The 23,975-nt window shown below is 55.5% G+C and overlaps 1 protein-coding gene across 9 annotated transcripts in view; it reads left to right on the top strand.

Annotated features, from left to right (window-relative positions):
• The window catches only part of ZMIZ1 (zinc finger MIZ-type containing 1), a 239,945-nt gene that overhangs the window by 90,651 nt on the left and 125,319 nt on the right, over positions 1-23,975 (top strand). For all 9 annotated transcript variants that reach the window (XM_081563798.1, XM_081563819.1, XM_081563784.1 and 6 more), the window contains one exon: positions 443-523. The gene's annotated coding sequence lies outside the window, so the exon portion shown is untranslated. The remainder of the gene's footprint in view (positions 1-442; positions 524-23,975) is intronic.

The following is a 23,975-nucleotide window of genomic DNA, read 5'->3' as shown; positions in this document are numbered from 1 at the left end:
GATTCTTCGCCTATTATGAATCCCCACAAGGGCTGATTCATGATCCTGTTTACAGCTCAGGGTGTTCGCTAAATGTTTCTTTAGTGAATGAATGAATGTCAAGTGCTTTTGTCACCATAGGTCCTTCGGTCCTCCTAGAAACCCCTGGAAAGATCATTGTGATTCCATCTGACAGGTGAGGAGACTGAAAGCCGGAGAGGTCAGGAGCTTACCCACAGTCACATAGCCAGTAACTGGCAGCTGTGGGGTGTCAGGGGCCTGTTAGGGCCCCTTGGCATTAGGCCCTTTTTCCTCTCCATCCTTCAGATTCCCCATCTGTCCAGTGCAGATGATTTGATTTAGCCGACAGTGAACTTTCCAGCAGGTGGGCGGGGGTCTGTGGCCGAAGGTCAGTTCTGGGGCCCCTGCTGTGAGTGGTCCCTGACCACCCTTCTCATTGCAGGAGAATGGAGCTGGAGTGAGGCGGAGGAACCGCCAGCTGCTGACCGGCACGTGGGACGCTGGTGATTCACGGGTCACTGAGGTAAGTGTGCAGCCGGGCTGGTGGGGGCGGCTTGGCCTGGATGCTTGGGGAAGGGGCAGGAGGCGTGTCCTGAGTGGGGGAGGTGCTGGCCCCAGCGCCCTGTGCCTTTGACTGCAGCACAGCCTGGGTGGGACTGGATGCAGCCCCCACCCCACCCCCACTGGGATCTCACTGGCCCCCAAAATGACCTCTCGGGGCCTCTTAGGCCTGGCCTGTGTCTATAGTGGCTGCCCGGCAGGGGTGGAAGATGCATACAGGAAGAGGGGTGTATCTGACATCCCCAGCTTTGGCTCAGCAGCCCTGTCTGTACCACTCAACCCCGTGGCACAGGGGCCTCGTGCACCGAGCAGCGTGGCAGCCACATGGGAAGAGGCAGGGTGGGCAGAGAAGCCTGTTTACTGAGATGGAGGCTGGGGCTGCCCCACCCTGTCTCTCCCACACTCCCCTGAGCACCCACAAGTCTGGGGTCAGAGTGCCTGCATGCAAATCCTGGCCCTGCCTCTCATCCACCATGACCCTGTGCGGTTCCTTTGTGCCTCAGTTTACCTGTCTATGAAAGAGGGCTGGGCACCACAGCCTGACCCCACATGTGCACAGCGGGACACAGCAAACGCTCAGGATCTGGCATTTCCCTTGCTTCTCACACACCTCCGTTCCCACCATCCCTCCTCCCCGAGGGCCCACCCATTCCAGGATGGACACCAAGTGGTCATTCAGCCTGATGAGGCAGCTTGGGCCCCCAGGAAGCTCCCAGAAGCAGCTGGAGCCCAAGGGTCCCAAGCTGAGCCTCCCAGGCCTGCCTCAGGCCCCGACACCAGAGTGTCTCATCCCAGAGTGGCTTTTCAGGGTTGATGACACTTGGCCCTGTGCCAGAGGGCCACCTATATAATCCCTCTTTATTCGGTGGCTCCCAACCCAGAGATGAGAGGCTGTCCCAGAAATGCTGACTTGGGCCAGGGCCCTTTGTCCCAAGGCTCTGGGGCCCAGCCAGGGGAGCTCAAGTCTTCGTCCTGGTGGGAGGCCCTGCCCAATTGTCTCCCCGCTGCTCTCAGCATCTCTCCTGAGACCCCGGTGCTCCCAGGTACCCACACTCAGGGCCAGGCGAGCCCTGGGGATCCTCTGCACTTCACTCAGGTGCTGGAACCAGGGAGCAGGCTCTGATCTCCCATCCTGCCATAGGAAATCCTGGCTTCCTCCTATCATCCTTGCGACCTTGGGCGAGTCCTTTCACTTCCGTGAGAGTTCTCATCTGAATGAGGATAATTATACCAACATTGCTGAGAGTGCTGTTAGGAGGATGCTTAGAAACCTGAAATATTCCAAGTGTTACAGCTGGGTGAGAGTCGGCTGTGTACCAGGCACTGCGCTCCTTAAATGCATATTTCCCCACACAGTAATCCCATGTGGAGGTGTGTTTAATGCCTCATTCTCTGGAGGCTCAGAGTGGTTAAGAAGCTCACAGAGCTGTAAGTGATGGAGTGGGGATTTGAAACAGGAGAGATACCTTAGAATTAAGCAGCCCACGATGCCTTAGAGATCAGGGGCAGAGCCACAGGGCAGGCTCAAGGTGCGTGCTCAGGAAAACCCCCCCATTTCTGCCGGGTGGCCTTTGTCCAGCCCTCCAAGCCTTGCTGCCGTCAGGAGTCAGTGGGTGGCCCCTGATGGCTGGTGGCCTGCCCCTCCCCCAGAGGGCCTACTGGCAACTCCATCAGGCTAGGGGAACCCACTGCTAATTGTGAGGTAACCTTTGAAATTCTCCTTCACGGTGGGTTCTCTTCTCGGATGTTTTTCAAGGTAATTCATTCCCTTTCAGAAATTGCTGGTGGAGGAGCATTAGGCAGCTGGTAATTAATCATAGGACCGGATTGGAGTTTATTCTTTTAAAAAAAAAAAAAAAAAGGAGGATAGAAAGCCTTGGTGAAAAAAAAAAAAGAAAAGGAAAGAAAACCGCTCCAAGGCAAGGGTGGTAATCAATACCTCGGTGTCCTAGAAACGGCTGGGGATGGGGGTGGCAGACGTGCGCCCTTCTCCCTTCCTTCCCGGGGCTGGCAGATGGTCAGTGCCTGCAGCGTCACCAGTGAGGCTCTGCCTTTGACCATCAGCCCCCAGTGTGACTCTAAGCAAGTCTCTGCTTCTCCCTGGTCTCACCCTTGACCTATAAAATGAGTGAAAGTCAAGTTGTCAGACTAGGAAAGAATTTTAAACGATCCGGGGCATTTCCTAGTGCCCCGGCACATGGTCATTGCCTGGTTGATAGTTTATCAATTGAGTGCATAAATGAAGGAATGATTTTCTTGGGTCTTCGTTAGCCGTCATCAGTCAAGGAGGGGATCCTGTAGGACACTGATTCTCTGGTTCTATTATAATGTAGAGTGAAAGCCAGGGTGATTGGCTGGCTATGTTACTTTGCAAACCAATGATGAAAGGACAGTCTTGACCGACAGACTCTGGCCAACAGAGCTCAGGCCCCTCAGTGGCAACCGCACTGAGGTGTCCTCAAGTTCAACTTTCCACGAGTCTGAGCTGTCTGGAGACGTTTTTTTTTAAAGCTGCTTTCTGGGGAGGTAGTGAGTTCCTCATCACTAGAAACTACGCAAGCTGTGGCACTCAGGCAGCAGACTGAGGGGCTCAGAGCTTTCCTGAGTTTGGGGGAGAGCATGAGGCTCCCCGGGATGGACACCGAAGAGGCTGGACTGGCAGAGAGGAAAGCCTCTCCCCCTGGAGCTCATTTCCAGGGCCCCCAGGGAAGACTAAGAAAGGGTCTTGTCCATGCAGGACTCCGATCTTTGGAGCCTGTTCCCTGGAGGGAAGGAGAGTGTTCAGGGGTGTGTGTGCCAGTGTGTGCCCCTGAACAGGTGTGAGGGGGTGTGTGTGTGATTAGCTAGGCTATGTATGAGGCTGTGAAGTGTGTGAATACTTGTGAGTGTGCAAGAAAAGGAGAGTGCCGCCCATGTGTGAGTGCCCCCACCCGCGTGTGCAGCTCCCAGCAAGACCTTGGCACCTCAGGCCATCCCCATACATGAGGCCTGGCTTCAGCCGCACGTTCAGACTGGCCAGAGGGGCCCTTCTGACCACGGCAATGCCTGGGTCTAGTCCTAAGAGTGGGTGGGTGCAGCCAGGCCCCGTGGGGAGGGAGGGGTCTGCTTGGGTAGTCCTCTGAACAGCCTGACCAGCTTGGCCAATGTTTTTACTTCTCTCCTTGGCCTCCAAATCCAGCTCGTGTGTGTGTGTGTGTGTGTGTGTGTGTGTGTGTGTGTGTGTGTCTGTTTGCCTGCCCTCCATGCCTTTGTCTCTTTCTGTCTGATTCTCTCTGTGCAGGCTCCTCTCTCCTGCCCAGCTCCCCTCTCTTCTCACAGTGGCAGTCCCACAGGCCCAGTCTGCCTCCCTCCCAGCTCTGCGTCATCGCCTCCTTCATCCCAGGACTCCGCAGAACCGAGACCTCCCAAGCTCCTAAGCTGCCAACTTTCCCCCTGTTTGCCCAACTCTGGCAACACACAGCTCCCTCCCACCTTTCTCTTCAGGGTGTCCAAGGCAGCACCCCACAGTCCCGCCGCTTGGAGGCTTTGCACTGTGTGTGATGAGTCCCCCCTCTCCTACCCGCTGGGGATGACCACCATCCCATCCCCATGGACCCTCACTGTGCCAGCCACTCAGGATGGAGTCTGATCTCCCGGCTGAGATCTGCCCCCATGGCTGCCCCTCTGTGCCACCCTGGGCATACCTCCTGGCCACAAGTTAGAGCAGAGGAGAGGACAGGGGCCTGCGTCCACTAGCAGAGGCAGCTGGAAACCTAGCATTTCCCTCCAGCACTAATGAAATTCTTGCTATAATTAGAAGTGAGGTGTCCAGGAGCTGGCTGCCTGGCAGGAGCGGGTTTATGCTCATGAATAAATAAATTGTCCTTTTCTGAGGAGAGAAGGAGCCAGAGGGTGGGCTCCTGGAGAACTGCAGGCCTGGAGGGTATCTGTGACCTGTGAGGTGGGCGATGGGCCCTAGTGGTCTCCACTCATCTGGATGCCCTTGGGGACCTTTCTGAGTCCCCATCCCTGGCCAGCCAGTCTTCCTGCAAATGCCAGCTGTGTGCCAGGACGACTCAGCCTGGCATCGAGGCTGCCGCCGTCTGGCCCCAGCCTCTTTCACAGCCACACCACACACTAGCTGCCAGCCGGTGTCCTAAGCTGCAGCTCCACAGTGCTGCCCCCTCCCCATCGCTATCACCTGTCTCCAGGCTGCACCTTTCTTCTGCGCTTCCTTCTGCCTCCAGAGCCCTCGGCCCTGTTGCTGTAGAGCTGGGACTTTTCGGAGCCTTTCTCAAGCCGCGCTTCCCCCACAGGAATGGAAATGGCCTGGTCCCCCGGGGGCTCCAAGGCCTCCAGTCCTCAGAGGCCCTGGTGGTTTCCACCCTAAGCTCTCCACCCTCTCCTTCTGCTCTGATGCCCTGCGGGGTGCTCAGCAGACCTCCAGGCACATCATCTTTTATTTTGTATTCATTACATGTTGGGATAAGAACATTTTGGATGTTTTATACTCTTTTCTCATGCTCAGTCTTCGAAGAGTGTTGTTTATCTAATGTGGAGAAGACGTTTTAGACTTCGGTGGTCAGTGGCCGTGTGTGGTTCTTGGCTGCCGTAGGGGACCACGTGCAGCCAGGGTGACCCCAGTTTTGCTGGGGAAAAACAAGCAGGGGACAGAAGTTTTGCAGATGAGAGTTTGCAAAGCCAATGTGCTCTCTGTAAGACAAGGCTGCTGCCGTCTTGCTGTTCAGAATAAAGAACTGAGCACATCGCACCGGTAAATCGAGGAAGGCAAGACTGTAGCCCATACCCAGGTGACTGAACCTCAATAAGGATAGAGGAACAATTATCTGAGGGTTCTATTCCCCCCAAAAGGGGTTCTACCAATTGTGAGCTTCCCCACCTCATCCCCAAACAGCCCCAGACTAAGGTGCCTCTCACAGCTATGCCACAATAGGGGCCAGTCCCCCCCCACCGCTGTCACCCCCAGCTTCTTTCCAACCCCCCTAGAAAATGGGGTTGGGGGTTGGAGCCCAGGAAGGGAGGATGCCCCTATCCTCCACCCCCTCCCACATCATTCAGGATGCAGTCTGAATTTCAGAGGCACCCAGCAGGTATATCTGTGAACCCAGAGTTTCCCCACAGGGTCAGGAGATGATGGAGCAGGGCCAGCTTCAGGCACAGGAGCTGGGAGGAGGGAATTGTCTCCCTGGAGCCTGGTCCCGCCCCTGCCCACCCGGAGGGGCTCCAGTCCCACCCTCTGGAGCTGACTTTCCTCTTTGTCACCCACAGCCCCAGCAGCTGCACTTTGCTGCCCACTCGGTTGACAGTCGCACTCTTGTTTGCCTCCACTCCGGCACTGTGGCGGAAAGTCAGGAATTTCAGGAGCTGGCTCGTCCTCCCTCTGTGGGACCCCTGCCCATGGAGGAGCCCCCTATACCCATGGCCTTTCCTGGTCTCTCCTCCAACTAGCCACCTGTCCCCTTCCTGCTAGAGTGAACACCCCTTGAAGACTCAGGGCAGCTCTGCCCCTTGAAGACTCAGTCCCCTACAAGGTCCTGGTATGCATGCTAAGTTGCTTCAGTTGAGTCTGACTGTGCAACCCCATGGACTGTAGCCCACCAGGCTCCTCTGTCCATGGGATTTCCCAAGCAAGAATACTGGAGTGGGTTACCATGCCCTCCTCCAGGGGCTCTTCCTGACCCAGGGATCGAACCCACGTCCTTATGTCTCTCATATTAGCAGGCAAGTTCTTTACCACTAGCACCACCTGGGAAGCCCAAGGTCCTGGTATGCCAGTGCTGAATGGCAGCAGGAAGCCAGCAGGCACCTGGTCTGTGTGCCCTCAGCTTCCTTGGGAGATGGCAAGGAGGTTTTATCCGGCATGCCAATTTTGAATGTGTTGGGCGGGCTGTGTTAAGAAGGACTCTGAGGCTGTGCACAGGTTGTGAGAGATAGTATTGTGCGCTGCTTGGTGCATATGTGCCCTTTCATCCCCAGCCCCCTGAGCATCGCGTCTGCTTGTCAGATGTGTCTATTCTGGGCCGGGGCCAGTGGGGGTGTGGGGAGGAGGCAGTCACCTCAGTGTGGTCCCACCGGTGTCAGTGTGCTGTGGCTGCTATGTGGATTGTGCTCGGGGAAACTTCTAGAGTCCGCAAGTTATGAGGACCGCATAATGCCCCTCGAGAGCTGACTGGGGAGCACCAGCCCCTGCCTGCCCATTCCCCTGGTTATTGGAGAGCAGGGGGGCGTGTGGGAGCCCGTGCTTCTCACCTTTCTTCAGTTCCGGTTTGGGAAGTGGCGCATGTTGCCTCACAGCTGTTTGGGACCCTTCGTTGCTGTCCTGAGGGCATCCTTGGGGGCCTGTTTCAATTCGTGTGGGAGCATCTCTGCTTCATAGCCTCCATGGAATGCTCCCCTGGTGCCTCTCCGTCTGGCCCACCCTTCGGTCGGTGGACAGTCTAGCATGGGACAGCCCTCGCGGTTAGTCCCTGGTGAGCTCCCTTCCTTACCCTCGTCATCCCCCACCCCACCCTTGTCACTGTCTGGGTGAGCCAACACCCTTCAACCCCCTGTTTCTGCCCCCAACAAATGCCCTCAGCCAAGGCCCCTAGATGTCCCCTGCCTGGCAGCTCTGATGATTGAGTCAAGAGAACCGTGGTAGAACCTATAAATAATCTGGACCGTTTTTCTCTGTGTGTGGAAGAAGCACAATGAACACTCTTGCACCCTTTACCCAGCTTAGTTTCTCCCCAGTCACAGCTCCAGGAGGATTGTTCAAGGTCATCCCTGCCTGCCAAGATCCTCTAGCGGCTGCTTGCCTGCCCCTGCAGCTGGAGAGCTCACCACCTGTGGGCCCACTGGTGTCTGTGGGTACAGGACACAGCAGGACATGCACTTAAAGCAAGGGTCTTAGGGACAGACACATGGTAAGTCCCTTCAGTAGTGTCCAACTCTTTGCAACACTATGGACTGTAGCCTGCCAGGCTTCTCTGTCCATGGGATTCTCCAGGCTGGAATACTGGAGTAGGTTGCCATTTCCTTTTCCAGGGGATCTTCCCAACCCAGGGATGAAACCTGAGTCTCTTATGTCTCCTGCACTGGCAGGCAGGTTCTTTACCACTAGCACCACCTGGGACAGACACTTTGGGGCTCAAATCCCTGCTCTGCCACCAATCTAGTGGGTGAGTCTAGACAAGTTACTTCGTTACTGGTACCCTCTGTTTCCTCATCTGTACGTGGGGAGAAGAGCCTACCCGCCTGCAGGGATGCTGCAAGGCTGGAATACAGCAATGGCTGTGCAGTGCCAGTCTTCCCTGTTGACTGTAAATAGATGCCCTGAGAGAGACACCCCCACCCCTCAGCACTGGACATCTGCTTGAGGTTGGCACCTGTTAGATCCAGGACCTAGATACTTCCCTCCTCCAGGGATGCTGGCCTTCTGGGTCCTTTCTGGAGCTCTGGGGTGGGAACTGTCAGGATGAAACTTCAATACGGCACTTCTCCAAAGTGCCAATGCACACAGACCAGGGGGCACTTGTTTAAATGCCTATTCTTAGAGACCTCTCCTGGAGTCTGATTCTGTGAGTTAGAGTTAGGCCTTGGACTCTGAATTTCTAACCAATACCCCATATAACACCTGCAGTCAGACCAGTCTGGAATACACAGATACCAGTCACAGGGAGCTGGCCAAGAGGTAGGGCCATGGACAGTATCACAGCCTCGCTGGGTGGACTTGGACAAGCCCTGTCCCTGTCTGTGGCTGTTTTCTCATGGATAAACCAGGGATTTAGATGATCTGTAAAGGCTCTTCCTGCTCTTAAAACCCTGTGATAATCAGAAGGACATTTCCTGGTGTCCCGTCTGCCAGGCTCCCTGAGTCACATCTGTGAGTTTCAGCCCCATTCCTTCTGGCCACAGAGTGTTCAGGTCAGCAGGAACCCACCAGCTCCAGAGCCCTAGGGACAGAAGAGCTGTTCCCTGGGTGTGATGGGCCATTTAGTGGTGATTCCCCTGGGCCTTGCAGGAGGCCTTAGATCAAGAGGCATCTGCAGATCTGAGCTCTCTTCCCTGAGCTGAACTAGCCCCTTAGCCTGGGCCCAGCCGAGGGAGGCAGGGGAATGGGGTTGTCTGGCTCCCCTGAGGGACCTTGGCACTTTATTAGTTAACCCACATGGAAACCTGGAGTGTCAGTACTGAGCCCTTTCTTTTTTATAGATAGGGAAACTGAGGTCCCAGGTGGAACATGCCTGGCCAGGGAGAAGTGGGAAGCAGGTGCAGAACCAAGCCTCTTGGCTTGTGGTCTGGTCTCTGGGCCACGCCAAGCCACCCACCACCTCTCTCCTTAGAAAGTCCATCTTAGATGGAGGCCTGTCAGGCTCGAGCCCTAAATCAGCCTCTTCAGCTCCCGGGAAGAGATGAGGGCTGTCTTAGGACAGGGACCAGGGGCCCAGCTGCACCAGAACACTAGGCCCTTTTGGAACCACACTGCTATACTAAAACAACAGCCCCTGCTCTGCCCCAAGTCTTCCTGCCCCAGCCAAGGACGCCCTGTGGAAGGTTTCCAGGAATATCCATGCAGAGGGCACCGTGCTCCAGAAATGACAAGGCTCTCCCTCCCAGATTCCCTCCCATTTTCCACTCACTGGTGCTCAGGAGAATTAATAAGGAGAGGTGAAAAACCGGCCCTTGCTCTAATAAGACCTTGTTTGAGTTGGCTGGGCCCTGGCAGGTGGCAGAGATGGAATTATTCCCCCCAAAGCCTTCACCCCCTGTCTGGGATGATGTCAGAACTGGGGCTCAGGGTCTGGGCTATGATCCTCTGATCGCTGGCACCCTGCTCACATCGCCAGCCCTGGTGTGGCCTGGGGCCGGTGGCTCTGTCCCTCCCTGGGAGGGACTGGGGTTCAGGCTGGCACCTGGCATAGGGCCCTTGCACAGGCTGGTCCTCCCCACACTCTCCATCTGCAGTCAGTAAGGTGGTAGTATTTAGTAAGCGCCTACTCCTTGTGTGGGTCTGTGCTTAGCTGCTGGGGTGATAAGGAAGCAGAAGACCCCATGGCAGCCCTCAGGCGGCCCACAGTCTAGGCCAAGACGCACATGCAGAGGACAAGTGAGTGATATCCAGTGCCCCTGGCACCAGGAAGGGTTATTGCAGAATAGTGGTTCTGGAAGACTTCCTGGAGGAGGCTGAATGGAGCCAATAGACAGTCAAAGGCTTTCAAGGATTTCAGGTAGGGCTGGGGTGAGGCAGGAAAATCCACAGCCTTAGGTTGTATGTGGTCCAAACCAGGACCCTAGATAGATAGATGCCTGTGTGTGAGTGTGCTTGTGCCTGGAGTGGGGGAAGGTGACATCCCAGACCCTGGAGTGGGGTACCAGTGCCCAGCAGACACACACCAGGCCCTCTCCTGCCTCGGGGGGCAGTCGGGAGGCCCATTGGATAGAGTAGGACTGTGACTCTGCTGTGGGCTCAGGCCTGGTACACTATAGACTGTGCACCTATTAAGTGGATGAACAGCACAGAGTAGCTATCCTTTGAGGGTTGTGGAAAGGAACAACACATAGTAGGTGCTCAGTAGATGTAGATTGAATGAAGGCTATATGACGCACACTCGGGTATCGGCCTAGTGACTGAGAACCCAGGTCAGGAGGCAGCAGGGACAGAGAGGTGGGGGCACAGCCTGGGGACGGGGAGCAGAGCCTGGAGTGGCTCAGCAGAATTCCTCAGCATGCTGGGTAGCTGGTGCCCACCAAGGGCTCACTCTGGGACCTGCGCAAGTGGAGATGTGGTGGGCAAAGACCCTCGGGGCCTAGCTGCCCGGAGCCTCCCTGGGGCGCCCCTGTACATGGCATTCAGTGCACACCCCAGACAGATTCCCCCCACCCTGGAGTTTCTGAGAGAGGAGGAAAGCGACTGTGCATCACACCTCTGTCGCTGAAAAGCAAAGAACAACCAAGCCACGGGGCCTTTTGACAATAATAATAATGACAGTGTCACAGGCAAGGCAGCATCTCCATTGATCCCAACACCATCTTGTGAAGTGGGGACCAGTATCATCTCCATGTTGGGGATGGGGAAACTGAGGCAGGTGAAGGCCAGGAAAACAGTCACAGTCGCCAAGTAGCAGAGCCAAGATGGGGCTCGTGTTGTCTGACCCTCCTGAACTCCACCCTGCCTGCCTCCCCGGGCTCACCCCTCTCAGCCCTTACTGTCCCGGTGGTTCCCAAAGCCCCTGGAACATCTTTTTGGACACAAAGAAGAAGGAGGATGCAAACTCTCCGAGAAATCATTTGAAGTCTCTCATTATCGATCTTTGCACAGGTCCTTCCGGCACCTTCCCAGCTCCATGGAAAGATGAACGCCCAGCGGTTAGAGAATGGGCCCTTCTCCTGAATCAGTCTTTTGTAACGGAAATAAATTATCTGCCAGCCTTTGGTGCCTGGCAGTTTGATAATTCAGGTGTTGAAATGGTAATGACCATGGGGCCAGCCCGGGGAAGAGGACAGTGAGTCAGATGGGAGATTCAATAGGAATTAAAGGCGTTTAATCTCAATGCAGTATGATTTTCCCAAACATGCCGCCTCTGCACCAAGAATGAGCTAACTGGAAACACCACGATGTCTCCAGCGGGGGCTGATGCTGGGCTTTCTGCAGAGCCAATGGCACCGGGCCTGCCTGGCTCCCTCAGAGAGGGCCTGGGCCATGGAGCTTCTGAGAAGTGGCTGGAGCTCGGTGGGCTGTGAGTGTGGAAAAGGACACGAAGAATCAGAGGGTAGTCAACAGATTCTTTACCACTGAGCCACCAGGGAAGCCCCAAGCCACTGCTTTTTTTAGGGGCTGCGGAGGGGGTCTCTTGGAGAGTAATAAGGAGAAATTTTAAGAATAGACTTTGATCAGCAAAAAGAGGTAGTGACTTGCCCAGGGTCACCCAAAAAGGATTTAAGTCCTTGTCCTTGCTGTTAATCATGATGGTATGTTGCTCTGTGTGTGTGAGTGTGTGTATTGGGGGAGTCTTAATGGCAGCTGTGTGAACTTTATGTGCATTATCTAATTTAATATTTATAGAGCCTGCTTTGAAAATGAGTGAACTGTGGAATTAAGAAGTTAAATAACTTGTGCAGTCCCTGGGAGCTAGGGTCAGAATTTGAACCCGGCTCCACCTGACTTTCAAGCCTGAGTCCTCAGCCAGACGCAAGACACAGAGCACTCACTCTGGGCCTTGCTGGGGAAGAGCCCCCCACCAACCAAGATCAGAGGAGGCTTCATGGAGGTATGTCAGTTTCATCTCTGACAGTCAAGTATCTTTAAATCCTCAGGTCCTGAGCTGTGTAAGGTCAGGTCACCTGACCCCCAAAAGCTCTTCCTCTTCATCATAAAATGAGGAGAATAGGGCCTCCTCACCAGGGCCTGGAGGATTGGTCACACAGTAGGTGCATTCTCCAGATTTAGCTGGGCTTCTGAAGCTACCAGCACAGCCATCAGTCAGGCCTATGTGTATCAGGGCCCAGATCCCTTCCCAACATCAACTCAGATAGTTCTCACAGCCAGGATGGGCTGGGCTACAGGCCACACGCCCAGACACATGGAAAGGGCAGGAGAAGGCTGAGACAGAGTGGATGGAAGTGACCCTAGGGGAAGACCATGTGCACAGCCAGTCCTGGCCACCCAGGTATTGGCTCCAGAGAAGCACGTAGGAGGAGCAGCGTGATGAGGCCCCCAGGCTGAATCCCACTTCTGTTTGATGGGTGTCAAGGAGCTAGTGAGGCTATGGATCTATAGATGGATACAACCGTGTCGTTTCTCACCAAGCTTTCCTCAAATCCATCATGTCAGGGAGCCCTGTTCCCCTGGGTTCTGGCAGGGAAGGGGGTCATGTTGGCAGCCCCTTTGTAGCTGAGATGTCCCGCTGCATGTCTGGGCTTTAAAATCCGAATGCACTGGGCACTGAGGTTGGAGAGTTCAGAGTTCATCCAGAAATGGGAGCGGAGGGGGAGGACTACACAGAAACCATGTAGCACAAAGACACCCTGAATGTGGAGTTCTGGAGACCCCAGATGTCAGAGACTGGAGGAACCAGTCAGATCCCACCTGCTCTAGACAGGGGGAAACTGAGGCCCAGAGACAGTAAGAGGCTTGTCCCCACAGAGCTGGGTGCAGCAACTCCTGCTCTGGCCCGCCCTCCTTGGGGTGGTCTCCACCTCCCTCTCTGTCTGACCTTCCTCCCATTGGCTCTTCATAAGCATGAGCAGGAGGTGAGGGATGAGCAGGGCAGGAGAGGGAGGGTCAGTGTGTCTCACCAGGGGCACCTCCCTAGGCCTTGGAGGGGCCGGGGTCCTTGGGAAGGGGTAAAGAAGGCCAGCTTGGTGGTGCACTCTGAGACCTCCAGTTCCATGTCACAGCCCCATGACCATAGAGAGGTTTCTAAACTTCTCCAGGACTCAGTTTCCTTATCTGCAAGATAGGAAGGTCCGACAGCTCACGAGCTGGTTCTGTGGCTGAAAAGTGGTCACGATGCCTGGCTCATAGGTGTGCGGTGGAGCTCAGCTGTCGTCACTATCATGGGGGGATGTGGGATGGGGGGGCAGCTGCAGGATGGTCCCATTTTGCCAGGGGACTCAGTTGGAAATCTGCCAATCCGATCTGAGGTTGTTCATTCTTCACTGATAATCTGATGGCATTGGGAAACCTCTTCTCTCTGTGGGCCTCAGTTTCCCCATCTGTCAGCAAGGCAGTAGGACTAACTGATGTGGGAGCCAGAAGGCCAGGGATTGGTGTTTATGGAGTGGAATCGCTGGGTACATCTGCTGCTAAAACCATAAAAACTGCCAGGGACCTGCAGCCAGAGCTGTCTCGGAGCAAGGCCCCTCCGGGATCCAGAGAGGTCCCTGTGTGATCCTGGAGCTCCACTGACCGGCTGAGGGCTCCCAGCTGCAGCAGGGCCTGCAATCGCTCTATCTGTACAGCTGATTGGTGGAGCGTGGGCCTGCTTGCAGTGCCTGGCAGGGACCGGTAAATTGAAAACATGATGTTTCCTGTCGGAGGCCAGTGCGGGGCTGGACTCGGTGTGGCCTTGGAAAGCTGGCCTTGCTCTCAGGAAGCCCTGCTCCCCACAGCACCGCCACAAAAACAGTGGAAAAGTGAAACCTTTTCAAGTCTGTGTTTCCACTGTAAACAGGGGATGAAAGCTGGCCCCTTGCCTCCTGGCGCTTCTGGGCCCACCTCCTCCACCCTGCACTGGCCTGCCCAGTCTTTGGAGACACCTCAGCTGCCCCTCTGCCCCCAACAGTGCCCCTCTGATCAGAGAAGCCCTGTGCCCCTAATTCACAAAGCCTTCTGAGTTTAGTTCAAGCATACCAGGACCTGGCAATCCTCAGCATCCATCCAGTGAGGCCAGCAGGGTAAAGGTAAAACACCAGTGCACAGAGATGCACAGGACTCGCCCAAAGTCACACAGCAAATAAAGAGCAGACCTGGTCCCCTCCTTCTCGCCTGAAGTGACTTCACGTGGGAGGCTCGTGTGGGTGAGGACATGTGCCTGCACTAAGTGTCAGTCACTCAATTGTGTCTGACTCGTTGTGACCCCGTGGATGGGTAGCTCGCCTGGCTCCTCTGTCCGTGAGATTCTCCAGGCAAGAATGCTGGAGTGGGTTGCCATTCCCTTCTCCAGGGGATCTTCCTGACCCAGGGATCAAACCCACCTAAATTCAGGAAGAGTTTCTTTGACGTCCTTCACATAGAGAATGTAGCACAAGTAGCATTTAGTGGAAGTGGCTTATTGATTTTAAGCTCTATAATGATGTCCTTTTTTTCCTTACTATAAAAGTAATGCATGCTGGTTGTTGAAAGTCTGGAAGTCACAGAAAAGTTAGAAGAAGAAAAACAAAAACTGCCCATCATCCTTCCAACCAGGAGTTATCCTGGTCAACATCCTGGTATACTACTTTCTGGTCACTTTATAATTTTCTTTCCTTCTCTTTTGGACTTATGTCATGAGCAGTTTTCAGGGTCATTCGGTGTTCCTAAAAAACGTGATTCTTGATGGCCCGGAAGAGGGGCCTGGAGGAGGGCCAGGGCTGCAACCCCTTCACAGGCCTGCTCAGCCCCAGCCTGGCATACCCACATCCTGGGGGCTCGGTGGGGGTCTCCCCCCTCGGTGGAGGGAGGAGAGCCCCCCGCCAAGTTGCAGTTCATGGTGAAAGGTGGCCTGGCCTGGACACCCCGGGCTGGAGAACCCAAGGGGCTCTAATCTGTGTGTGACTCTGGGCCTGTCTCCCCATCGCTGAAAAAGGCATACAGGCTCCCTCTAGCCCTCGCGCCAGTCAGCCTGCTTTGAAGCCTGCTTGCCAGCTGCCCATGAACTCGGTGCTGCATTCCTCCCGAGGGCCGGCTCCAGGTCAGGTGCCTACTGTGTGCAGGCGTCAGTCAGCCTGGGTGACAAAAGGCCCCCGTTCCTGCCGTGTTCTCCCGACACCTGCAGCTCCCCCACTCCTGCCCCTTTTAACCCGCAAGCCCATCCAGCCCCCCTCCTCCCTGACCCCTCACCAGTGGGGGGCTGGAACTCAGCTGGGCAGGGGTGGCAGGGGTCCCGGGAGGAGCCATCTCCAACCCCCTCCACCCTCCAGCATCCTTGGTGGCCCTAAGACAGCTTTATGGAGGACGGGTCGAGGCTGTCTTCCTCCTGGCAGGTTTATTTCTTCATTTTTCAAGCCCTGCTCTGATTTTTCCATGTCTCCCCGCCCCCTCCCTAGGCATGCTTCCCTCCCCTCCCCCTCTAATCTGTCAGCCCAGCCAGGAGAGAGGGCCACTGGCCTCCAGGTGATTGAATTATTGGGGTGGGGGGGCGGAGACAGGCCAGGGTTTTCTGCGTGAGTGCTTTTGGCTTCCTGCCCTTGGAGAGGGGCTGAGGGAGGGGGTGTGATGGTGGAGACTGTGGGCCATGGGTTTCCCAGACGCCCTCCCCACCCACCACTCTCCCCTGTCTGGACTGCAGATGAGCCCTGCCACCAACAGTGCGGGCTGGCCCAGGGCCACTGCTCTGCCACCCTGCTCTCCCCCCAGCCCAGCCCTGCTCAGGCCTCGATTTCCCCTCCCGCCAAACGGGCAGGTCTCTGTCCTGACGCCAAGGGGAAGAAGAGGCGTCCAGGCAGCTGTGACTGCTGACTCACATGTGAGAAATTCTTAAACATCTGCTATCTGTGTGTTGTGGGCCAGGGACTCAGGATGAAGAAAAGAAGGGAGGTCAGCACTTGTAAAACACCTACTGTGTATAGCAGGCATGTTCGCGTGTGTGACTTCATATTTCCTCTGCTTACCCCCCCCAATCATAAGTCAAAGATAATAACGAGTAAGAATTACTGGCCTTATTTTTACAGCTTAGAAATGTGCCCAGTACAGACTCCTTCTCCCAGGAACCTTGGGTTCTTGAGGGATGAGGCGCTGTCTGGGTCCTCTCTAACTCTCTGGGGACAGTGGAAGACCAGTCACACTGAGAAGGGACCCAGTGAATGCCGCTGGTTCTACTGAAGTGAGACCAGAAAGGTGATATCACCAGCCCAAGGTCACACAGCTAGAAACAGAGCCCCCCTTTGCCTGGCTCCAAGCCACTGCTCCTGGCCTGGGTGTTGGCAGGGAGGTCTGCCGTTCTGGCTGGCGTTATCCAGTTGCAAGGCTGCTGCAGTGGGTGAGAGCTTGGTGGCTCCAGGTCTCACCCACCCCTCCCGCTGGTGTCTGTGCCTCTGCTGCTTAGGCCCCCACACACTCTCCAGCCTGCCTTCCCCCCCAAGAGGAGGGGCTGGAGGGGGAAGCCCCCTCCCCCGCTCTGCTCCACACTCCAGCTCATGGAAATGAAAAACACATTGGCTTCATTATCCCGGGCTGAATGAGCAGGGTTGCCATGGTGACAGCCATCTCAGGCCCGTGAGGGGGCAGGGAAGGGGCTGGCGAGGCCGTGACAAGTGGGACCGGGCAGTGGGTGAGCAGGCCCCAGGAACATCGGCCCCTCGTGCTCCCTGCCCTCCTGTTGGGCCCCCGGCTTCAGATCCCAGTCTTTGGTCAGGGAGAAGTAGGCAGGCCCCATCCTCCAATGACTGGCCCCTCATTCACCTGTCCTACCGCCTGTACATCTCTTCCTTTCAGGGGAGGGTTAAGGGTGCCTCAACCATCCTGGAGGTCAAGATGGAGGACAGACGTGGGAGCTGGGGGCCAGGAGAGGGCAGGAGCCTGTCCCCTGAGGAGGTCAGCTCTGGCACTCCGCTGGCCTCTGCAGTGGCATGGCCCGAGGAAATGGCTGAGGGTGCCAGGCACTGTACAGCCCAGCACTCCTGTGTGCCCTGAGTCATCACCCCGGTCCTCAGGCATAACCCTCTTACTGGAGGTTGGACCTCCAGATACCCCACAGGACAACAGGTGTGACGGGGGCTCTGGGGACGCCAGCAGGGGATCCGGAACAGCCTGTGTCCCAGGAGGCCCCAGGCAGGCGTCCTGACCTCCAGGCCTGCGCTGGGCCTTCCCCGTGGCCCTTATGCCCAGATGGGCCCTTGTCTCTGCAAGGCCTGGACACCCCCTTGCCTCGTAGCCTGTCACCCCAGGGCTTGAGTCTGAGCACAGCACCATAGGGTAGGCCCTGGCCCTGCCATTGCTGTGCTCAGGCTGATCCAAGGGAGGCTGGCTGCACCCCCACTTCTCTTCCAGGCTCCCTGGTGACCCCCTGGGGTGGCCTCAAGTAAAGTCTGCCCATCACATGATCCAGAGACATCAGGACAGCCACCAAGGGCCCCTGCTGGGGGTCACTGAGTGACCTCAGGAGACTTCCTCTTCAGACAGTGCCGACCCCAACTCCAGTTTCAACCTTGACCCTAACCCTAAGGCCACATCCAGCCTCAACCCCAGTCTCCTGGCCCAGCCCACGTGGGTGTGTTTCCAATGGCTCCCGCCCCTGAGCTGCTGTTCAAGCCATTCCCTCCACCCGGAATGCCCTCCCTTCACAGCCTGCATGCTGCCAAGTCCAGCCTCCTCCCACTTCCTATTTTAGATGAGGAAACCCAGGCCCAGAGAGACATGTGACTTGTCCAAAGTGATTGGAGAATCAAGGCAGCATGGACTGGGCAGGATGTCCCAGGAGGCCGGGCCATTCATTCCCCGCTGAGATGGGGCGAGGGTCCACGTGACGCTGGACGAGAGCCCAGCAGCTCGGGACAGGTTTGGAGGGGACGCAGAGAGCGCCAGGGTTTCAGCACCCTGACAGCTGTTCTCAGTGGGGAGGGCCCCAGGAGGGGTGCTCAGGGGCTGGCCCCGGCCTTGCTGATCAGTTGGACCATCCTGCAGCCCCGCCCACAAATGGGTCACGTGCTTCTAAGGAGACAGGTGGTGAGCAGCAGAGCTCAGCAGACGTGGTGTCCATGGCACTGCTGTGGCTTTGCCTCCTGCCAAGTGGAGGGGAAGGCGGCACAGGCAGGAGAAACCCCAGCACCTCCCTGTGATAGGGGACATCCAGAGGTCCCACGCAGCCACCTGCCACTCTGCTGCAACCAGATCCCAGGGGCTCATTCCAGAATGCAGAGTCCCCTCCCCTCCAGGGGAGGCTGGGGCAGAGCCCAGGAATCAGTGTGTTTGCTGCTTCCCAACCCTCAACCTGTGGGCAGTGCTTGCCTTGTGGCCTCCAGGGGCTGGCCCAGCCTCAGGGTCTTGGGCCCCAGCCTTCGTGTTTATGCAGAGGCCCCCTCCTTGTGCTCCTGGCTCCAGGGTCATGACCCCTTACTGATCTGCCTGGGCCTTGTCCTGCCCACAGCCAGCCTCAAACCGGCCCTGCAGTCCTGTGCCCTCCCTTCCCCTTCTCTCCTCTCATCCATCGTCCAGCCACCCCAGAGCCCACAGTCCCCACGGCATTTGTCCCCCACCGTTGACCTCCCCTGACTCGGCGGCTGTGTGTCCCGGGCCCGCTTCCCGGCCACCACCATGGCCACCGCCCAGCTCCCCGCCCGGCGGCCGAGGGCGGCTGCTGGGCAAGGCTGTCATTTTCCCAGCTGGGGATTATAGGTTTGGGGCTGAAGGAGTCTGAGCTGGAGGAGGAGGAGCAGAGACTCTCACCCTGGTGCCAGTCCCCAGAGACACCTCTCGGGTAGGGCGGCCTGGAGTGCTCTGCAGGCCAGGATGGGGATTCCTGTAACCTGATGTCCCCCTCAGCTCTGTGTGTGCACGTGTGTGCGTGGATGTACACACCTCTCAGAAGGGGCAGGCCCTTGCTCATGCTCATTTAATGTAATCCTCCCAACCATCACGCAGGCAAGGCAAGCCTGACTCATTTCCCAGCTAGAAAAAACAAAACTCAGAAAGAGCTACACACTGGCCTGGGTCACATAGCAGGTTAGGGCAGAACCAAGATTCGGCCTATCCCTGGCCCTCAACTGCCACCTGCTTGGCAGCCTCTTTGCCCTGCCCGCGCCCATCCTCCCACCTGTGGGGGTGGGGAATCAGGAGAATTGGCTGGGAGATTCCAGAGAGCCCAAGGGCTGGGTACCCCATGGGGTGTGCTACAGTCACCCACTGTGCCCGCTGCTGGGGAGGGTGTTGCCAAGCCAGGTTTGGGAAGAAAGCATGCGTCCCTTTTCTGCTCTGTCCTCACAGTGGCTCCCGGGGCCTGGTTTAGAGGGGTCACTGTGAGCCAAGTGTGGCAGCACTGGTTCTGGGCATGCAGGAGCTGGAAACATCTTGTAGTTTACAGCTATGGGAACTGGGATGGGGTTTAATACCAGTCCAGCGATCCCAGCCAGACCCAAGCCTGGACCCTGGGGTCCCCTGCGCCGTTGTCCCCTCTGGGGGAAATGCATTGAGCATCTGTGTGCCAGGGACACGGCTTGGAGACCCCAATGGAGTTTGAGGATTTGAGTCAACTCGGTGGGGTGGTTCTCTGAACAGGCTCTGGAATCAGACTACTCCTGTTAGGATCCCATCTCAAGTCGCATCACTTCTCTGAACCTTGCCTCTGCATGTGTTGCTGTCCAGTTGCTAAGTCGTGCCAACTCTTTGTGACCCCATGAATAGCAGCATTGAGTCAGTGATGCCATCCAACCATCTCATCCTCTGTCATCCCCTTCTCCTCCTGCCCTCAATCTTTCCCAGCATCAGGGTCTTTTCTGATGAGTCAGCTCTTTGCATCAGGTGGCCAAAGTATTGGAGCTTCAGCTTCAGCATCAGTCCTTCCAATGTGTATTCAAAGTTGATTTCCTTTAGGATTGACTGGTTTGATCTTATTGCTGTCCAAGGGACTTTCAAGAGACTTCTCCAGCCTCTGCATGTGACATGTGCTCAAATGAGACAAACCTGAAACACTTAGTACAGTACAAAAGCATGTGGTATGAGTCAAGAGACATTCGCTAGTGTCTTCAGTTCTGTAGGTGCTAAGGGTCCTGATCCCAAACTTCTGAGCAGTGAGGACCAGAGTATGAGGGCTGGCTGTGGGGTGGGACCTGCCAGAGGGTAGAGGATGGGTAACCTGTGTCTGGGGGTGCTTCCCCAGGGGCCGGTCGCTCTGGAGCCAGCATTTCTGATACCCAGAAACAGGTCCCCCACCCTAGGTTGGTAACCACTCCCAGGGCTGAGCCGGCTGTACACTGACTGGCCACCACTGGTCTGGACCTCTGTGGAGCTGACCCACAGGTGGCCAGGTCACCTGGACTCGTCTCAGGAGCAGAGGCTGCAGGGAGGCCTGCCTGTTCTTGGAAATTCACTGCATGTCTGCCTGTCACAAGTCCCTCGATAGGGAAGATTTGTGAGTGAGCTTTGCAATTCTGTTTTCTCTGAGGGTTATAAATCAGGTGCATGCATGCCCTGATGCTGCCCAGCCTGAGGTGCACACTCACATTCACACTCAGAAACACAGTCTAGGTCCTGCCCGCCATTTCCCTGGGGTGGGAGAAGGCACTCTCTTGGAAAAACCCAGGCTCCCAATGGCTACCTGGCCTTCCAGGGCCCCAGAACCACCCAGAATCAAGAGCTCGCGGCTGGGAGGTAGGATGTCCCAGTGGTTGGAGAAACAGGTCGTAGTATGAGTCACTAGCATGAATCACTAGTATGAATTTCAGGAGACTGCCTGGCCTTATAGATTACTGTGTGCCCCTGGCCATGTTGCTTACAGACCTCTGTGCCTAGGTTTTCAGGTCTATAAAATGGAGCTAATTGTGACATGTACTTCATAGGATGGTTGAGAGAATAAAATAAGCAAATATATGTAGAATGCTTGTTGTTGTTTAGTCACTAAGTCGTGTCCGACTCTTTACGACCATGGACTGCAGCACGGCAGGCTTCCCTGTCCTTCACTGTCTCCTGGAGTTTGCTCAAACTCATGTCCATTGAATCAGTGATGCCATCCAACCATCTTGTCCTCTGTCGTCCCCTTCTTCTCCTGCCTTCAATCTTTCCCAGCATGTCTTTTCCAGTGAGTCGGCTCTTCGCATCAGGTGGCCAACGTATTGGAGCTTCAGCATCAGACCTTTCAATGAATATTCAGGGTTGATTTCCTTTAGGATTGACTGGTTTGATCTCTTTGCTATCCAAGGGACTCTCAAGAGTCTTCGTAGAGTGGATAAAACAGAACAGACATTGTGAGATCTCAGGGAAGTTTGGCTATCATTATCATTGTCATTAGTGAAGGACATACCTAAATTTTGGCATCAGACCAGGGCTTGAATTCCAGCTCTGCCTCTTGCTAACTAACTTGGACATGTTACTGAGCTCCCATTTCTCATCTATGAAATTGACTCTTACTACCTCCTTCATAGGACCATTCTGGCCTTAAACGAGATAGAGCTTGTAAAGGATACAATATCAGGCCCTCGGGAAACATCAACCAGTGCTACATCTGCCTCGAGGTGGAGTGTGGGGACTGGGGCCTCTGGGTCAGAGCCTCCAGATAACTCTGCTCTGGGGCCTGTCTTCCTGGGGAATGTTTAGATAACAGTGGGGACTAGGAGGGGCTTTGGGGAAGGGAGCACAAGGGAGAATTTTAGGAACCTCTGTCTCCCTTTCACCACCAGGGGAGTAAACCACTAGCCAGAGCGACTCTCCCCTCCCTGCCCCTGTCATTCCATCCACCCCTCTCCTGAGAAGGGGGTCAAGACTGACAGGTGTGACTCATGGCTCTGCCACTCACTTACTGGGTGGCCTTGTGCAGGTCACTTGACCCCTTCATTCCCCCCAGCCAGAAATAATGGTGCCTGCTTCCCCTGGCAACTGGAGAGAGAGTTAGAGACAGAGCATCCGGAGCACTTAGCACAGCACTCCCGGGGATAAGCGCGCTGCAGATTCCATCACTGGCCCCTTTCTGCCTCCTCTCCTCTCCTCCTCCCACTCACACCCCACCCCTCCCACACCTGCTGCACGAATAGCATCTTCCCAGGCCAGACGTTTAAATATTTCTCTTTGGGAAACTGGGCTCTAAAAATCCACAAGACGCCTCTGGAGCCACATGAGCGAGCCTGGATAGAGGGAGGTGACTTCAAAAATTCAGACCTTCTGTCTTCCCATGCCGTTCCTCTGTGCCAGCCACACGAGGCTAAAGCATGCTAGACATGAGACCCAGCCTTGCTGGACCATTGGCCGCCCGCCCCCGAGACTTTACTGTTCCCACAAGGTCCCCAGGTGCTGTCAAACGCAGGCTTGTTTCCAAGCTGTTGCTAGCATTTTTTTTTCACCTGCTCAGCCATAAAGCCCTGGAAAGCAGTGATCCAGGGATGAGTAGCTGCTTGCATGAGTGCAGGGGGGAGAGATGGGGAGTGGTGCCCACATTTTTGCAGAGCTGACATTTTTGCACCTCTCCCACCCAGCGCACTGCCTGGGAGAGTGGGATGGTGAGACCTTGGCTGTAGATAATAGTCGGGAGCATCCCAGGCCAAGCCTTGGTCTCTCGGCAGAACTTTGGAGGCTGGACTTCTTGTTGCCGGGGAAACCACTGTGTTCCCTGGAAAGGAAACCACGGCGCCTTTGGCTGTTAAGATGCACCCCCCTCCCTCCCCCACCAAAAAAATGAGTTCCCTCCAAAACTGATTCCCCCAAAACTGTTGAGTCGGCAGCATATTGCCTCCTCCCTGAGCCTGCTAAAATTATAGAAAATGAAATCTGCCCCGACCTTGTGCTTTTCACCTCTTTTTTAAACATTCCAATGTAGCATGAGGACATGTTTTGTTTTTTCTTATTTATCCTCCTCCCATGCCAGCTGGGGCTCGAAGCCCTTCTCTCCTCTGTTGACTGGAGCCAGAAAGGGAAGGACTTCCACATCTTTTTTTTTTTTTTCGTTCAGCTGTCAGCAAAAATAAAACAAGCAGGTTTATATTTGGAAAGCAGAGGGTCTCAGCCACCAGATCACTATGTCCAGGGTAGGTCACAGCCTTGTATCCTCTCATGTGACAAAGGCTTGAAATTTGACCCACAGATTTGCAGAGAGTGCGGCTTTTGCAGCAGGCCTCTTTATTTGTATCGACTTTTAAATGCCATTGGAGCATCATGGGGAATTCTCCACTGGCTAGGAAAGGGTGGTTCTAGAAAAGAATCCTCTGGAACACTTCTCAAGTGGTCTGACTTGGGCAGATCTCTATTCAAGGTTGAAGGGAACTTTCACCCCATTTCAGAAACAAGGTATCTGGGCCTCAGCAGGGTTGTGAGCTTGGCTAAGGAGTGGAGTTGGGTTTCACAGCCAAGGCCACCCTGTGGGTCAATTCATTAGCAAAGTGAAAGTCGTTCAGTCATGTCTGACTCTTTGTGACCCCATGAACTGTAGCCTGCCAGGCTCCTCTGTCCATGGGGATTCTCCAGGCAAGAATAGTGGAGTGGGTTGCCATTTCCTTTTCCAGGGGATCTTCCCGACCGAGGGATCAAACCTGGGTCTTCTGCATTGCAGGTGGATTCTTTATGGACTGAGTCATCTTGGAAGCCCAATTCACGAGGAAACAAAACAAAACAGGAAAGAAAGGAGACAGAAAGGTGGCTAGTGTTCATATCAAGATCCCTGGCACGTCAGGGGAGATGGTAGGGAAGGAAACGTCTGTGAAGAGACCTTGGTCCCAAGCCCAGCATGCCCCGCCCACTCTCTGGCTGGGGTCTCCCCATCTGAATGGCTGTCTTGGACCTGAAGCCTCTAGAGCCCCTCCCAGGTCCGCCGCACGGTCAGTGTTCCCAGGACCACTTTGTCTTGGTAATCTGAGCAGTTAATTTTTCACCTAGAAGTGACTCTGTGTTCCGTAAGTAATTTTAAACAAATTCTGTTCCAGTCCCTGCACTTCCGTGGGGGAAAAAAACAAGACCCAGCTGGGTTTTCCACCATCCTCAGCAGACAAGGGTTTGCAAGCAGTATGTACTCCAGGCTACGATCCCTCAGAGCCCGGGGCAGCGAGGGTCCTGTGCTGTGTTCAGGAGGACAGCCACGAGGGGCCCAGTGACCCGGCCT

The sequence above is a fragment of the Giraffa tippelskirchi genome, chromosome 2, assembly GCF_054371585.1.
Source record: "Giraffa tippelskirchi isolate mGirTip1 chromosome 2, T2T-mGirTip1v1.2.pri, whole genome shotgun sequence".
Taxonomy (NCBI): domain Eukaryota; kingdom Metazoa; phylum Chordata; class Mammalia; order Artiodactyla; family Giraffidae; genus Giraffa; species Giraffa tippelskirchi.
This window is presented reverse-complemented; position numbering and strand designations above follow the sequence as displayed.